Raw genomic sequence first — 13,839 nt, 5'->3', positions numbered from 1 at the left:
ATATTCTAGGTTCTTCAAAGTAGCCACCTTTTGCTTTGATGACTGCTTTGCACACTCTTGGCATTCTCTTGATGAGCTTCAAGAGGTTGTCACTGGAAATGGTCTTCCAACAATCTTGAAGGAGTTCCCAGAGATGCTTAGCACTTGTTGGCCCTTTTGCCTTCACTCTGCAGTCCAGCTCACCCCAAACCATCTCCATTGGGTTCAGGTCTGGTGACTGTGGAGGCCAGGTCATCTGGCGTAGCACCCCATCACTCTCTGTCTTGGTCAAATAGCCCTTACACAGCCTGGAGGTGTGTTTGGGGTCATTGTCCTGTTGAAAAATAAATGATGGTCCAACTAAACACAAACCGGATGGAATAGCATGCCGCTGAAAGATGCTGTGGTAGCCATGCTGGTTCAGTATGCCTTCAATTTTGAATAAATCCCCAACAGTGTCATCAGCAAAACACCCCCACACCATCACACCTCCTCCTCCATGCTTCACGGTGGGAACCAGACATGTAGAGTCCATCCGTTCACCTTTTCTGCGTCGCACAAAGACACGGTGGTTGGAACCAAAGATCTCAAATTTGGACTCATCAGACCAAAGCACAGATTTCCACTGGTGTAATGTCCATTCCTTGTGTTCTTGAGCCCAAACAAGTCTCTTCTGCTTGTTGCCTGTCCTTAGCAGTGGTTTCCTAGCAGCTATTTTACCATGAAGGCCTGCTGCACAAAGTCTCCTCTTAACAGTTGTTGAAGAGATGTGTCTGCTGCTAGAACTCTGTGTGGCATTGACCTGGTCTCTAATCTGAGCTGCTGTTAACCTGCGATTTCTGAGGCTGGTGACTCGGATAAACTTATCCTCAGAAGCAGAGGTGACTCTTGGTCTTCCTTTCCTGGGGCGGTCCTCATGTGAGCCAGTTTCTTTGTAGCGCTTGATGGTTTTTGCAACTGCACTTGGGGACACTTTCAAAGTTTTCCCAATTTTTCGCACTGACTGACCTTCATTTCTTAAAGTAATGATGGCCACTTGTTTTTCTTTACTTGGCTGCTTTTTTCTTGCCATAATACAAATTCTAACAGTCTATTCAGTAGGACTCTCAGCTGTGTATCCACCTGACTTCTGCACAACACAACTGATGGTCCCAAGCCCATTTATAAGGCAAGAAATCCCACTTATTAAACCTGACAGGGCACACCTGTGAAGTGAAAACCATTTCCGGTGACTACCTCTTGAAGCTCATCAAGAGAATGCCAAGAGTGTGCAAAGCAGTCATCAAAGCAAAAGGTGGCTACTTTGAAGAACCTTAGAATATAAGACATATTTTCAGTTGTTTCACACTTTATTGTTAAGTATATAATTCCACATGTGCTAATTCATAGTTTTGATGCCTTCAGTGTGAATGTACGATTTTCATAGTCATGAAAATACAGAAAAATCTCTAATTGAGAAGGTGTGTCCAAACTTTTGGTCTGTACTGTATATGTATATATATATATATATATATATATATATATATATATATATATATATATATATATATATATATATATATATATATATATATATATATATATATATATATATATATATATATATATATATATATATATACACACACACACATGGTGAAGACCAATAAGTTGTCGAAGGACACCACCAGAAACAAAATTGTAGCCCTGCACCAGGTTGGGTAGACTGAATCTGCAATAGGCAAGCAGCTTGATGTGAAGAAATCAACTGTGGGAGCAATAATTAGAAAATAGAAGACCACTGGTAATCTCCGTCGATCTGGGGCTCCACACAGGATCTCACCCCGTGGGGTCAAAATGATCTCAAGAACGGTGAGCAAAAATCCCAGAACCACATGGGGGAACCTAGTGAATGACCTGCAGAGAGCTGGGACCAACGTTACACAGGCTACCATCAGTAACACACTACGCTGCCAGGGACTCAGATCCTGCAGTGTCAGACGTGTCCCCCTGCCTAAGCCATTACATGTCCAGGCCTGTCTGAAGTTTGCTAGAGAGCATTTGGATGATCCAGAAGAGTATTGGGAGAATGTCATATGGTCAGATGAAACCAAAGTAGAACTGTTTGGTAGAAACACAACTCGTCATGTTTGAAGGAGAAAGAATGCGGAGTTTCGTCCAAAGAACATCATGCTTTGGGTCTGTTTCTCTGCCAAGGGACCAGGACGACTGATCCGTGAACATGAAAGAATGAATGGGGCCATGTATCATGAGATTTTGAGTGTAAACCTCCTTCCATCAGCAAGGGCATTGAAGATGAAACGTGGCTGGGTCTTTCAGCATGACAATGATCCCAAGCACACTGCCAGGGCAATGAAGGAGTGGCTTCGTAAGAAGCATTTCAAGGTCCTGGAGTGGCCTAGCCAGTCTCCAGATCTAAACCCTATAGAAAACCTTTGGAGGGAGTTGAAAGTCAGTGTTGCGCAGCTACAGCCCCAAAACATCACTGCTCTAGAGGGGATCTGCATGGAGGAATAGGCCAACATACCAGCAACAGTGTGTGCCAACCTTGTGAACACTTAAAGAAAACGTTTGACCTCTGTGATTGCCAACAAAGGATATATAACAAAGTATTGAGATGAACTTTTGTAATTGACCAAATACTTATTTTCCACCAAAATTTGAAAAAAATTTCTTTCCAAATCAGACAATGTGATTTTCAGGATTTGTTTTCTCATTTTGTCTCTCATAGTTGAGGTCTACCTATGATATCAATTACAGGCCTCTCTCATCTTTTTAAGTGGAGGAACTAGCTCAATTGGTAGCTGACTAAATACTTTTTTCCCCCATTGTGTGTGTATGTATATGTGTGTGTGTGTATATATATATATATATATATATATATATATATATATATATATATATATATATATATATATATATATATATATATATATAATAAAAAAATAATTACAGACCAAAAGTTTGGACACACCTTCTCATTTAAAGATTTTTCTGTATTTTCATGACTTTTAAAATTGTACATTCACACTGAAGGCATCAAAACTATGAATTAACACATGTGGAATTATATACTTAACAAAAAAGTGTGAAACAACTGAAAATATGTCTTATATTCTAGGTTCTTCAAAGTAGCCACCTTTTGCTTTGATGACTGCTTTGCACACTCTTGGCATTCTCTTGATGAGCTTCAAGAGGTAGTCAACGGAAATGGTCTTCCAACAATTTGAAGGAGTTCCCAGAGATGCTTAGCACTTGTTGGCCCTTTTGCCTTCACTCTGCGGTCCAGCTCACCCCAAACCATCTCAATTGGGTTCAGGTCTGGTGACTGTGGAGGCCAGGTCATCTGGCATAGCACCCCATCACTCTCCTCCTTGGTCAAATAGCCCTTATACAGCCTGGAAGTGTGTTTGCGGTCATTGTCCTGTTGAAAAATAAATGATGGTCCAACAAAACGCAAACCGGATGGAATAGCATGCCCCTGCAAGATGCTGTGGTAGCCATGCTGGTTCAGTATGCCTTCAATTTTGAATAAATCCCCAACCGTGTCACCAGCAAAGCACCCCCACACTATCACACCTCCTCCTCCATGCTTCATGGTGGGAACCAGGCATGTAGAGTCCATCCGTTCACCTTTTCTGCGTCGCACAAAGACACGGTGGTTGGAACCAAAGATCTCAAATTTGGACTCCTCAGACCAAAGCACAGATTTCCACTGGTCTAATGTCCATTCCTTGTGTTCTTTAGCCCAAGCAAGTCTCTTCTGCTTGTTGCCTGTCCTTAGCAGTGGTTTCCTAGCAGCTATTTTACAATAAAGGCCTGCTGCACAAAGTCTCCTCTTAACAGTTGTTGTAGAGATGTGTCTGCTGCTAGAACTCTGTGTGGTATTTACCTGGTCTCTATTCTGAGCAGCTGTTAACCTGCGATTTCTAAGGCTGGTGACTCGGATAAACTTATCCTCAGAAGCAGAGGTGACTCTTGGTCTTCCTTTCCTGGGGCGGTCCTCATGTGAGCCAGTTTCTTTGTAGCGCTTGATGGTTTTTGCAACTGCACTTGAGGACACTTTCAAAGTTTTCCCAATTTTTCAGACTGACTGACCTTCGTTTTTTAAAGTAATGATGGCCACTCGTTTGTCTTTACTTAGCTGCTTTTTTTCTTGCCATAATACAAATTCTAACAGTCTATTCAGTAGGACTTTCAGCTGTGTATCGACCAGACTTCTGCACAACACAACTGATGGTCCCAACCCCATTTATAAGGTAAGAAATCACACTTCTTAAACCTGACAGGGCACACCTGTGAAGTGAAAACCATTTCCGGTGACTACCTCTTGAAGCTCATCAAGAGAATGCCAAGAGTGTGCAAAGCAGTCATCAAAGCAAAAGGTGGCTACTTTGAAGAACCTAGAATATAAGACATATTTTCAGTTGTTTCACACTTTTTTGTTACGTATATAATTCCACATGTGTTATTTCATAGTTTTTGATGCCTTCAGTGTGAATGTACAATTTTCATAGTCATGAAAATGCAGAAAAATCTTTAAATGAGGTGTGTCCAAACTTTTGGTCTGTACTATATACAAGGGTCAGTCAATAAGTAAAGCCTCCTATTTTTTTTCTCCTTAAATAAGGTAGTTATGTTAAATATTCGAATTTGGCACAATTCCTTAAACCTTCTCCAATCCACAGCAATTGCAACTTCCTGCACCAACAGGTGGCAGGACTCTATCCGTTTACAAAATGGCTGACATCGGTGTTCTTATTAGACGACGTTCTGTGATTGAATTCTTGCATGCAGAAGGTGTAACGCCCATTCGAATTCAAGAGAGACTGAAAAATGTGTACGGTGGTGCAACAGTGGATGTCAGTACTGTTAGATGATGGGTTCGTCGCTGTAACACAGCTGAAGAGCCATCACCGTTGGCTGACAAAATGCGGAGTGGCAGGCCAGTAACCGCAGTGATTCCAAGCAACATTCAGAGAGTCGATGACATCATTCGTGGTGACCGCCGGGTGACTGCAGATGAATTGTGTGGCATTATCTGCCTCAATAAAGGCAGTGTGATGAAAATTATTGGACAACTGGGATACAGAAAAGTTAGTGCACGGTGGGTCCCAAGAATGCTAACCGATGAGAACAAAGAGACAAGAAAAACAATAGCCTCCGAACACTTGCAGCGCTTCCATTTGGAGGGGGAGCAGTTTCTGAAAAAAATTGTGACTGGAGACGAAACATGGGTTCATTTTTTTGACCCAGAATCAAAGAGGCAGTCAATGGAATGGCATCACACTGAGTACCCGAGGAAGAAAAAATTCAAAACTGTGCGATCAGCAGGGAAAGTTATGGCGACTGTGTTCTAGGATGAGGAGGGTGTGGTTATGGTTGATTTTTTTGGAGCAGGGATGCACAGTAAATTCTGTCAGATACGTCACAACCCTTAAAAAAACTTAAAGCACGTCTCCAACGAGTTCGCCCTGCTAAAGCTATGGCGGATGTTCTTCTTTTGCATGACAATGCAAGACCACACACCAGTTGTCACACCACTGCAGAGATTGTGAAAATTGGATTGGAAGTCTTGCCTCATCCCCCATACAGCCCTGACCTAGCACCATCAGACTTCCATCTATTTGGGCCGCTAAAAGAAGCTCATCGTGGTATTCACTTTGAGGATGAGGAGGCCGTGAAAAAGTCCGTGCGTCAATGGCTTAGGAAGCAAGACCATGCTTTTTACCATGCTGAAATACATGCCCTTGTTAAACGGTGGAACAAGACTGTGGTAATGGATGGAGATTATATTGAAAAGTGACAAATTAATCTTTAATGTTGTGGTTTTCAACCTATGTAATTGCATTTGAATTTCTTGCCAATTAAAAGGTGAAAAAAAATAGGAGGCATTACTTATTGACTGACCCTCGTGTGTGTGTGTGTGTGTGTGTGTGTGTATATATATATAATATGTATACACATTCTAAATTGTTGGTACCCCTTGTTTTAATGAAAGAAATGGTCACAGAAGTAACTTGAATCTGACCAAAGTAGTAATAAATTAAACAATTTTAAATCTATGAAAATGAACAAATGATAGTCATTGCTTTTCAACACTGCCTCCACAGATTTTTTAAAAAAATGCCACTCATGAAATAGGCCTGGACAGAAATGATGGTACCCCTGAAAATAATGTGACAAAAGGGACATGTTAAATCAAGTTGTGTCCACTAATTAGCATCACAGGTGTCTACAATCTTGTAATCAGTCAGTGGGCCTGTATATAGGGCTACAGATACTCACTGTGCTGTTTTGTGACATGGTGTGTACCACACTCAACATGGACCAGAGGAAGCAAAGGAAAGAGTTGTCAAGGAGATTAGAAAGAAAATTATAGAAAAGCATGTTAAAGGTTATAAGACCATCTCCAAGCAGCTTGATGTTCCTGTGACTACAGTTGCACATATTATTCAGAAATTTAAGATCCATGGGACTGTAGCCAACCTCCCTGGACGTGGCTGCAGGAGGAAAATTGATGACAAATCAAAGAGACGGATAATACGAATGGTAACAAAAGAGCCCAGGATAACTTCTAAAGAGATTAAAGGTGAACTTCAAACTCAAGGAACATCTGTGTCAGATCGTGCGATCTGTCGTTGTTTGATCCAAAGTGGACTTCATGGGAGACTACCAAGGAGAACACCATTGTTGGAAAAAATCATAAAAAAGCCAGACTGGAATTTTCCAAACTACATGTTGACAAGCCACAAAGCTTCTGGGAGAATGTCCGATAGAGCTGATGTGCCTTGCCAAAAACTTCCATTTTTGGCTCATCTGTCCATGTTCTCAGACGGAAAAATGAAGCATATCAAGAAAAGAACACTATCCCTACTGTGAAATATGGAGGAGGCTCGGTTATGTTCTGGGGCTGCTTTGCTTCATCTGGCACAGGGTGTCTTGAATCTGTGCAGAGTACAATGAAATCTCAAGACTATCAAGGGGTTCTAGAGAGAAATGTGCTGCCCAGTGTCAGAAAGCTTAGTCTCAGTCGCAGGTCATGGGTCTTGCAACAGGATAATGACCCAAAACACACAGCTAAAAACACCCAAGAATGGCTAAGAGGAAAACATTGGACTATTCTGAAGTGGCCTTCTATGAGCCCTGACCTAAATCCTATTGAGCATCTTTGGAAAGAGCTGAAACATGTTGTCTTGAAAAGGCAACCTTCAAGCACGAGACAACTGGAGCAGTTTGCTCATGCGGAGTGGGCCAAAATGCCTGTCGAGAGGTGCACAAGTCTCATTGACAGTTACAGGAATCGTTTGATTGCAGTGATTGCCTCAAAAGGTTGTTCAACAAAATATTAAGTTAAGGGTACCATCATTTCTTTCCAGGCTTATTTCAGGAGTTTAATTTTTTTAAAAATTCTGTGGAAGCAGGGTTGAAAAGCAATGACTGACTTTCATTTGTTAATTTTCATAGATTTTTAATTTATTACTTTTGTCAGATTCAAGTTATTTCTGTGACCATTGTGGATTTTTCTTTCATTAAACGAGGGGTACCAACAATTTTGACCACGCGTGTGTATATAATATATCTCTGTTCCAGTATTTCAGGGCTCCCTTTTAGATATCTATAGAAAAAATACTTTTGTAATGCTGAAATACACACTTGATATGCTGCTAAGTATACAAGTTGCCCGGCCTGTTGTGCCTAATGGTCTGAAACTAATTGATAATTTAGGTGGGCGCCGCAAATGGTCAGAGTATAAGTCAGAATGTATCAGTGTACAATATGAAAGCTTAAAGAACACGTACAACTGAACCTCCTGTATGTTCCAACTCTGTAATGTTTTAAGCATTACAGGCCAATACACATATCATATCATGTTAAAGGTTTTTAATATTTATTTGAAGGGTAAAAATAGGTCTTATCTCCACCCTCTAAAGTCAAGGGGCCTCCCACATGTTAATGACTGTAGAATATATGACATTCAACCAATAAGACATGCAAAAATGTGTAAGGGTAAACCCTCAATAACATTGCGACGTGTTGAATCTCTATGTAATGACTGTGAAATTTACGGAAAACTATGTAGACAAATGTTGCATTACAAGACAAGGGAAAAAGTGGTTTGAAATGTACATTTCACATTGGTTCCTGTCTTACGTCTTTTGAAAGTTATTCCTGTTCTTTACTACTATAGCAGAGAAACGTAATGTTTCCCTGCTCAGTTTAGCCACAATCATACCAAAAAATGGAGTGACAAATCTGCTTTCAAGCTGAAATATGCTTTAAACATTAGTCAGATGAGCACCTATAGAGCACTTATAATGAATTACAATGGGGTCTGTCAGGGTTCCATCTACATTTCTGATGTTTTGTCAGAAGAAATTAGTTTCCATGCTGTGCTATTCTTGTTGGCAAAAGTGGTGACAACAATGAAAATTGAACAGAGCCTTAAGAATATTATTATTCACATGTATCAGTGTTGTAAAGGTAAATTTTGCATTGAATGTTGTGTGAATGTAGTAAATGCCACTTTCCTTTCTGTAAAACACAAATAACTCCTTGATATGACTCAATATATAAAATAATAAAATTGAATACCCCATGTTGAATTGCACTTTGAGACATGATGTAGGTATTGTTTCCTACTAACCTATTAAATGGAACCTGTCACCAGGTTTTTCCCATATAAAGTAGGGCCAGCACCTGGACGCCCTTATGTACATCAATCTAGAATGCTGTATATATGCCCCCATTGAACTGTGCATAACAAAAAAAAGATCTTTTATTATCCTCACCTATGCCGTGGTCATGTCCGATGGGCGTTGCTGGTCTTGATCCGGCGCCTCCTCTCTTCTTGTGATCGCTGTCCTACTTCCTGTGAATGACGCGTTCTGCGCCTAACACCATGTCCTACATTGCACTCCTGCGCAGGTGTACTTATCTCCGGCCTGGTGAGGGCCTAGTAAAGTATTGTAGTGCGCTCTTTGCCTTTTCCCCGTGAATGCACATTACAGTACCTTGCTCTGCCCTCTGCGCAGGAGCACGGTGGAGGACACTATTTGCATGACGCGTCAATCACACTAAGCCAGAAGAGAGGAGGCGCCGGATCAATACCAAAGACGCCCATTGGACCAGACAGCACCATAAGTGAGTATAATAAAAGCTCTTTTTTGTGGTATGCACAGCGCATTGGGGACATGCATACAGCATTCTAGAATGCTCTGTATGAGGGTGTACAGGTGCTGGCCCTACTTCATATGGGAAAAACCTGGTGACAGGTTCCCTTTAAGGCAACTGAATGCCAAATCCATGGAATTATGGAATAAAAAGTTACATTTTAAAGTAGAAAAAATTATTTAAAAAATCTCTTTCAGACACAGCGAGATTTGTATTGAGACCTCCGTGTGAATATATAGCATTTTAACTTGAATTGGATGGAGGGATGTATATTTTCAGTCTTTAGTCTTGCTATGTTTAATCCATGGGTGGTGGTGAGGTGAACTTAGTTTTATTGATTAAAAAAGAAATAAAAAATGCAGCCCCAAACTACCATGCCCCATGCTTTAGAGGATTCTCTGGATTACGAGAGGCCCTACATAGTTGGTGGTCCTGCTTTAAGGTGATCAGGTTTTCGAGTTAAATGTTTGACCTTGTACAAAACTGGTTTTGCTTTACTGCATTTCAAACCGACTTCCTTTAGGCCTATTCAGTTGCTCAATTTTGGGTCATTAACTGGAACTGAACAACTATATGCAAGTTGATCAGTGCTAATTTACTGGCCCATTGACCAGAGATGACAAAAACTGTATGAGCAAGAATGATCGTTAATACAATTATGTCTCCATACATTATCTTGTTGTCAGAAACCATTTCTATGCTGCTCACAGCTATTTTTTTTATTGCCGCATTTTGCTTGTTTGTTAGATGACCAGCGCCATTTTTACACAGGCTGATCATTTTGGATTCAGTGTTTTTATGAAAATTTATTCTGCAATTATTGGTCCATGTAAAAGTTTTAAGCTTTTACTTTTCTCTTCCTTAGCCCTTTACGTTTTTAAGTATCGTCTTTGCTATGCCTTCCCCAACATATCTTCAGAATCTTTAACTGAACTATGATCACCCCCCCCCCCCCATAAAAATATAGAATAATACAAATCTTCTACAGGGCTTCCCCCAATGAAGAGTAATGGGCTTGGACTGTGTTCATTTCCTATCCACCACCACCCTTTTCTTTTTTCCTTTATTCTATTCAGTTCTTCTCCTAGCCCTCAACTTTCACATGAAATAAATTGTGAATATTACATAATTTTTATACATTTCAAAACTCTGTGTACAATTAAAGCAAGTTGATGGGTACTGACTGAACAGAACTGCGGATATATATATATATTCTGAAAAAAATATATAGGGTTTTAGTATTTTTTATTTAATATGTTTACTGCAATGTTTTGTGCTTTCCCTTTTCCTATGACACTTTTTTTTTCTCCATTACCTCTATAAACAAAAGCATAATCCATTTCATATTATCTGTTGGTACTTGAATGGCTCATTATTTGAATGAATGGAAATAAGTCATACTTGAAAGCTTTAAGCCTTGTTATAGTAAGCTTAAAGTTTATGGGAGACAGCTGGAAAATCTAAGTTAAATTGAATTTGTTGAAGCGGAATTCTTTACAAATAGTCCTCATTTTGAGGGGTTTTCTATATTCATTGGGATAAGGTTTTGTCTGCCGGTTGCACATGACATGTCAAAGAATACAATGTCAAAAGTACTTAGTGACAGCAGGTGAATAGTCCAATGTAAAATGCCAAGGACACAAATGGAATGGTTAATACATCGAACATTTCATGGCCATATTATATTGGATTTATTGAATTTAATAGGTCGACTTTGAAAATATCCGTGTACAATAAGACCTCAGACTTATATTATGGCTTTATACTATTTGCAAGTGATGCAACACTCTTATGTAGTGAATATACAGGTGCTTCTCACAAAATTAGAAAGTCATCAAAAAGTTAATTTATTTCAGTTCTTCAATCCAAAAAGTGAAATTCCTATATTATATAGAGTCATTACAAACAGAGTGATCTTTTTCAAGTGTTTATTTCTGTTAATGTTGAGGATTATGGCTTACAGTCAATGAAAACACAAGTCATTATCTCAGTAAATTAGAATAATTTACAAAAAACACCTGCAAACGCTTCCAATGCGTTTAAAAAGGTCCCTTAGTCAGTTTCAGTAGGCTCCACAATCATGGGGAAGACTGCTGATTTGACAGATGTCCGGAAGGCAGTTATTGACACAGTTCACAAGGAAGGTAAGCCTCAAAAGGTCATTGCTAAAGAAGTTGGCTGTTCAGAGTGCTGTATCCAAGCATATTAATGGAAAGTTGAGTGGAAGGAAAAAGTGTGGTAGAAAAAGGTGCACAAGCAACCAGGATAACCACTGCCTTGAAAGGATTGTTAAGAAAAGGCCATTCAAAAATTTGGGGGAGATTTACAAGGAGTGGACTGCTGCTGGAGTCATTGCTTCAAGAGCCACCACACACAGACGTATCCAGGACATGGTCATGAGTGGCTTGACACAAGGAATGTGAACCTTGGAGCCCAATAGACAATGCCAGAAGCGTCTTCCCTGGGCCAAGGAGAAAAAGACCTGCAGACCTGGACTGTTGCTCAGTGGTCCAAGTTGTTGTTTTTAGATGAAAGTAAATTTTGCATTTCATTTGGAAATCAAGGTCCCAGAGTCAGGAGGAAGAGTGGAGAGGCACACAATCCAAGCTGCTTGAGGTCTAGTGTGAAGTTTCCACCATCAGTGATGGTTTGGGGAGCCATGTCATCTGCTGGTGTAGGTCCTCTGTGTTTTATCAAGACCAAAGTCAGCACAGTCGTCTGCCAACAAGCTTTTTGGAGATGGAAATTTCATTCTCCAGCAGGACTTGGCTCCTGTCCACACTGCCAAAAGTACAAATGCCTGGTTTAAGAACAACGGAATCACTGTGCTTGATTGGCAAGCAAACTAGCCTGCCCTTAACCCCATAGAGAATCTATGGGGTATTGTCAAGAGGAAGATGAGACACCAGACCCAACAATGCAGACAGGCTGAAGGCTGCTATTAAAGCAACCTGGGCTTCCATAACACCTCAGCAGTGCCACAGGCTGATCGTCTCCATACCACGTCGCATTGATGCAGTAATTGATGCAAACGGAGCCCCCACCAAGTATTGAGTGCATTTACTTAACATACATTTCAGTAGGCCAACATTTCAGATTTTAAAATAATTTTTTAAGCTGTTGTTAAAACGTATTCTAATTTACTGAGATAATGACTTTTGTGTTTTTCATTTGCTGTAAGTAGTGATGAATATGTTCGAAATCCGATCTCAAATGTTAAGTTCGACACGGATGTGGCACATTCTGATTCGTTATCGGAAAGGTGAGCAAAATTTGCTAAATTCGGGAAAATCGGTAACATTCGTCGAATTTATGTGGTTATGTGATTGCGGGGCAACTACAAGGTTTTTAACAGTTTTTCTACCATTGTGCTTGTGTATGATGAGCGGGGAGACATGGTAGATGAGTGGGGGGGGCTGGTGATGGCTCAGAACAGGTCAGATTAGCGGCGCACTGTTTTTTTTTCCTTCCTGTAGGCGGTAAATTTAAGTCAGGAAAGCGCGGCTAGCCAATCAGAGCGCAGGAAGCATCCACAGTGTCCCAGACACAAAGGTTTCTGCAATTGGCTGCTGAAATCACATGTCCTCTCCATATAAAAACTGGCCATGTTCCCTCAGTGCCATTTTATGCATGTCTCTGCTGGAGACAGATGCTGCTCCTGTGTAATGAGAGATATTAGCTAGATAGATGGGCGCTTCTGTGGAAGTCAGATAGTGTAGATAAGTCCTGTGCTGTGTACCTGTTCAATTGACCTTGCAGCCCTTTTTTTGGTATTTTTGTGCAATTACTGAGATTCTGACAGAAAGAGCAGAACCTATGGCATAGAACAGTGTTGTGCACCAGTTGTACTGCTCCATACAGGGGTACATCTTCAATCTATTTTTGCACTTGCTAATGTGTGTGTTGAAATTCAGCTATCTGCAGAGCTTCTGAGTACAGAGCACAAAAACTTTTTTTTTCATTTGCTAATGTGATAGTGCAAGCTGTGTTAGCCCAGTTTGTAATTTTTTTTTGGGTGGGTGAACTTAAACTGTATGCACAGTAAAAAAATATATATATTTTTTCTGTTGGCAGGCAAAAATCCACAAAAGATTTTTTTTTTGTGTCGCAAACGTGATGCACTCTGCTAAAAGCCACCTACTATCTTAGTGGCGGTGAACCTCCGCTCTTTTCAAAGTAAAAAAAAATATTTTTTGTCTTGCTAGGCAGAGTCCACCAAAGATTTTTTTTTTTTTTTGTGGCAAACGTCATACACTTTGCTGTACATCGGCTACTACGTTAGTGGCGGTGAACTTCAGCTGTTTTCAGAGTAAAAAAAAAAATTTTTTCCTGTTGCTAGCCTCAGTCCACCAAAGATTTTTTTTGTGTGGCAAACCTGATACAGTCTGCTAAAAGCCACCTACTATCTTAGTGGCGGTGAACCTCAGCTGTTTTCAAAGTAAAAAAAAAAATATTTTTTTCTGGCGCAAACGTGTTACACTCTGCTATAAGCCACCTAGTTCTTTTAGTGGCGGTGACATTCTGTCACACCAGGTGTGGGAAAAACTTAGTTTAAGACAGAGGGAAGCGGGAAAGGGAGCCCAGACACTAGAGAAAGGGGGAAGTGGAGACCTCCTAGACTGGTCTAGTGTCACCCTGTCTCAACAATCGTCCCTATATTGCCTCTTCCGCAATCGCCGCACGTGT

General features: G+C 40.4%; 1 protein-coding gene across 12 annotated transcripts in view; it reads left to right on the top strand.

Moving 5' to 3' along the window:
• The window catches only part of MAGI2 (membrane associated guanylate kinase, WW and PDZ domain containing 2), a 1,194,143-nt gene that overhangs the window by 648,898 nt on the left and 531,406 nt on the right, over positions 1-13,839 (top strand). The gene's annotated exons all lie outside the window — the stretch shown is intronic.

Source organism: Phyllobates terribilis, unplaced genomic scaffold, assembly GCF_046119375.1.
Source record: "Phyllobates terribilis strain yellow unplaced genomic scaffold, ASM4611937v1 Scaffold_11__3_contigs__length_659146591, whole genome shotgun sequence".
Taxonomy (NCBI): domain Eukaryota; kingdom Metazoa; phylum Chordata; class Amphibia; order Anura; family Dendrobatidae; genus Phyllobates; species Phyllobates terribilis.
The sequence above is the reverse complement of the archived record's forward strand: the minus strand, read 5'-3'. Positions and strand labels throughout refer to the sequence as shown.